The sequence below is a fragment of the Thunnus maccoyii genome, chromosome 19 (assembly GCF_910596095.1).
Source record: "Thunnus maccoyii chromosome 19, fThuMac1.1, whole genome shotgun sequence".
Classification (NCBI taxonomy): domain Eukaryota; kingdom Metazoa; phylum Chordata; class Actinopteri; order Scombriformes; family Scombridae; genus Thunnus; species Thunnus maccoyii.
In genome coordinates, this window is record NC_056551.1 from 12251933 (window position 1) to 12256776 (window position 4844).

The window sequence follows — 4844 nt, forward strand, 5'->3', positions numbered from 1 at the left end:
TGCTTTTGCTCTGAATGGTTTTTGTTAACAGTCTCAGCTTTGTGTTTACTGTTGCAGAAACAGGCCACTAGTGTGCGCTGTGCACCATAACATCTCTGAACCTGTAGGCTACTCTTCAGAACACCTGACAGCAACAAATTTACAATTTCCTCATCTGCATATTTTTTCAATAGCAGATACAATTCTCTTAAAATGTCTTCCACTTCCCACTATTTGTACATTTCCCACTTTGTCTGAAACATTTATGCACAACTTGTTAATTAGTCACAACAGTTATTTGAAAAAGTATTTTGTTGTGCTTAGTATATTGTTTGACGTTACTTAAATTTGGGCTTACTTAAGATGACACATCTGCATTTGAATGCAGAAGCCAATACTCTAGTGTCTTAAACTGCAGTTACTCTAAATTGCCACAAGATGCTGATGTTATGTAAACTCTGACTAAAAGAACTCTAGAGCTGCAACTACTAGTTGATTAATCGATCAGTTGCCATTAAATTAATGGCCAACTATTTTAATAACTATTTAACTATTAACTTTTATAAAAATTGTTTGGAGTCATTCTTTAAGAAAAGAAAGTCTAAATTCTCTGGTTCCACCTTCTCAAATGTGAATATTTTCTGGTTGGGACAAAAGAAGACATTTGAGGATATCATCTTGGGCTTTGAGAAACAGTGATCAACATTTCTCACCATTTTGTGATATTTTATAGACCAAACAACTGATTGATTCATCGAGAAAATAAAAAGTGAAAATAGTTGTTAGTTGCAGCTTTAAAAAAATCATTGCATTTTAGAGATACCAATGCCAAAGCACTATGCAAGAAAAAAAAAATTGACCTTATCATCATGTGTCAGACAAGAAGAGATTAGGACCTCTCCCTCATTTCACAAGTAATTTTCTAATAAAGGAGAAATGCTGTTGAAATGATGTTTAAAGGTCACTTACCTAAACATGTTTCAGGAGTTTGGGGGCATGAAATGTTTGAAAATCTGCTTTTTAAAAAACAGAGCAAAGGCATTTACATCGTCGTTCATAGTAATAATGCAAAAAATATTTGAACTACTGTAAATGTCTGTATTCCCAATGTCCATGTAGAAAATATTTCAATATAAAAAGGACATCTGAGGACAATAGAGTTCAATATTACAAGTTGATAACTTTTTGTTTCCTTAAGAGAGAGTTAAAATAGTTGGTAATTCTGTCATTCATATAGAAATAATGAAAAGGTCTGGCTTACCAAATCAATCTAGGGCCTAGACGGTGATAGTTATCCATGAGCTTTTTCTTAATTTTCCACTCTGATGATATCAAGTTCACCTCTGAAGTTGCACTGAAGCTTCATTAAAAACATGATATTAATTTTATTTGTCTCTCATGGCCTTTGTGTCGCCTTAGTTTCACATAGAAATATTTTAAAATACGTCAACATAAGGCCTTCAGCCTCCAAACTTCAACATTTCACACATCTTGAGAACTAAAGTGTCACACTGACCTCTTGTGCTAATTGTATGGCATTGCAGTTAATCTGTCTATGTGAGAGGACTCAGGCAGGAATGACTAATAACTGGTTCTCAATTCATTTGAAAGCTTACATGTTCCTTTATATATATAAAGAAAACAAAATCTGTCTTAAGTACATGAGGTTTTAGGCTGGTCCAGTTGAGATTTATGCTCTGATTAATATTATATTAAGAAAAAAACAGGGCAAAATCATGTCTGCGTGATGTCATTGTAAAAACATTTTGAATGCTGATACTGAAACAGCATTTCATAAGAAACAAGATGGAGTTAAAAAAAAAGAGTATCAGCCATTTTGCGTACATTAATATAAAAACATCAGCATAAAAGGGCCAGTTTGTAATTGGTCACGTCTCTGGGGCTGCAACCTGTACCAAATTCAGCTCACTGCAGAACAATGAAATGTTTGTCATATAAGGTATAGTGTAAATGCAGTTCAGAGGCTATTTCAGGTCCTGAACTGGTGTGTTATTCCCCCCGCTGGAGTTCATAAAGGAACCTAATGCCCCACATCAGCAAATGAGAAGTGCTGATTGTGAAGGATCTGAGCTTTCAGTCGTCATTCTCAGTTAATTGTTTACCTGCTGGAGGCTGCCAGAGGTAAGAAAAGAACAAAAATGCATTCAAACAATAACACAAAAGGTTTGCTCAGCATTCTGTAAAGCTGCATGCTTAGACCTTCAGCAGGTGAGATTTTTTTTTAGTAGTATCTTTTTCTTCCATTACCGCCCTTTTCCCCTCTTAAGTATTTGTACTCTGTTCTTTAAAGCTGGCTGCAATCTCTGGTTTCCAAACAGAGAGATCATACCACAGTTTAAAGGAATACAGTAAAGAGCAAAAGAACCTTTCAATTAGTAGCAGAAGGAAATAAAATTATCTTGCTGCCAATACTTGGAAATTTTAAACAATGTGAATGCTACAAAAAAGGCTTTAAAAGGAGAAAGAACTCAAATGAGACATGATGTCAGTCATAAAAACAAAAGTTTTTGTAGAAAGAATATGAGTCACCTCTGAATAGAGGTGAGAATACAAATGAACAATGTGCACCATCTCTTAGTATTTCTTCATGTATTTCTGTAGCGAAGCAAGACTTGGAGATCAAGACATGTACCTCTTATTCTTTTTCAAGAATAAAAAAAAAAATCATAAAATAATTATTAATTTAAAAATCATCATATAATTATAGAGACAATCAATTTGTAGGGAATTGCCAAATGATTTGGAAGGTATTGAATCACTTTCAGATGGTTGTTAAGTAATTATAGGGCTGAATTAGAGGACACTATGGTTTGTGTGCCAAAAACATTATATGCCTGTTTTAGATCAATATGGTTGTTGACAGTTCAAATGTCATCTTTATAGCTGTGTAAAGAATGAATAATTGAGACTTTACAAACATCCTAACACTTTCAACAAGGTACTCAGTTGGAGGAATGACCCTCATAAAGCTGCAATCCCAAAACAAACAATGAAATTACACACAATCTCAATATCCTTACTAACCATATTGATACCAGATGGGGAATTCTTAAGTCAGCTTGCCTAAATCATATTTGAAATACTGAATCTAATCCATCATGAGGATGTGATGTAGTGCAACACAAACTTGATTATTATGAACTACACAATGGAAAAAGGCCCAGTGTTTGATTTAGGCACAGTGCCCTTTCTGTCTAAATGTCAAATAGTCCATGTTTGAATTTAGACCATGTGGATTTTCTATATGGAATTCAGGCATCTTTGTTATTCTGAAAATGTTAATCACATATTTGGCAGATTTGAACAATACTTGCATGCTTTTTTTCAGGCATAAATCTTCACTAACACACATGTGACACCCTCAACTGCCTGTAACATATATCAAACACACCCTTTGTAATTAGGTGGGATATTTAAACAACCATTGCCCTACCCACTCCTTTAGTCTGACATACGGCCTTGCTGAACTGCAAATAAGCTAACTCTGCTGTGAAACTTGCTTTCCCTGCTTTTAATTTGACCTGTGTACTGACCCCTTGCTGACCACAGGCTGAGTTCATTTCATCACCTGTCATGTGAAATGAAAATATCAGCAGAAAGAACAGAGAATCAAATGACCTTCAGAATAATTGTAGTATCATTTCTAGACCTCTATTCATCTATGGTTGCCTTTAGTTCTGCTAATATTTTTAAGTGTTAAATATGTTTTACTAGAAACCCAGTTTATATAGGCAAGTACTTAGATATAGTAAATTATGTACTGAAATTTACTCAGGAGATGTATTGTTTGTATCTCCATTTATCTCCTTTGTCCAGTGGTGGGAAGTAACTAAGTACATTTACTCAAGTACTGCGCTTAAGTACAATTTTGAGGTACTTGTACCTTACTTGAGTATTTCCATTTGATGCTACTTTATACTTCCACTCGTCTACTTTCTACTCCATCACATTTATGGATAATATAACAAGCTTTTAAAATACAACACATTGTTAAAGATTAAACAAGTGGTTTCCAACCTTTTTGGCTTTTGATATCTTACATAAAGCAGTGTGTAGTCGGGTCACATTTCAGATGTCTATGAGTTGTTAACAGCTTCACCAAATAGTGATTTTTCCCTCTAAACTTCTCACATGGTTTCATTTCAATAAATGTTCAAATGATCCAATATTTCACCAAAAATCAAAGATGAGAGAAAAAGTCCAAAACCTGAAAACAACAAAAACAAACAAAGAAACAAAATAAAACCCCTGAAAATAGATTTGTTTATCAGAACTTTGTTTTTTCTTCTTTCCTCTCCCATTAATCATCTCACAACCCCTCAGATTTATCTGGTGACCGTTTATAGGGGCCCGACCCCTAGGTTGGGAACTACTGGACTAAACTAGCTAACTGTATATAAAGTAGTTGAAACTAGCTCCACCTCCAGCAGCTACAACAGTAACATGCTGCTCTAACACTGATGCTTCAGTATTAATAATCTAATGATGTCATATATAATAATATATCAGTCACAGGGACCAAACCACTACTTTTACTGCAATACTTTAAACACATTTTGCTGCCAATACCTTTGTATTTTTACTTAAGTAGGATTTTTCATGCAGTACTTTCATCTAAGTTCTTCTTCCACCACTACTTTTGTCAAGTGTCAAATGGTCCATGCTTGAATTTAGACCATATGGAGTTTTCTACATTGAATTCAGGGCTAATGCATGTTCATCTTCTTGGCTTTGGTATTCTGGAAAGTCACATCACATATTTGAAAGATGTGAACCAAGCCTGTACTCTTTTTCAGGCAAAAAACGTAACCAACACACTCACAGGTGACACACTCTATTCCCTG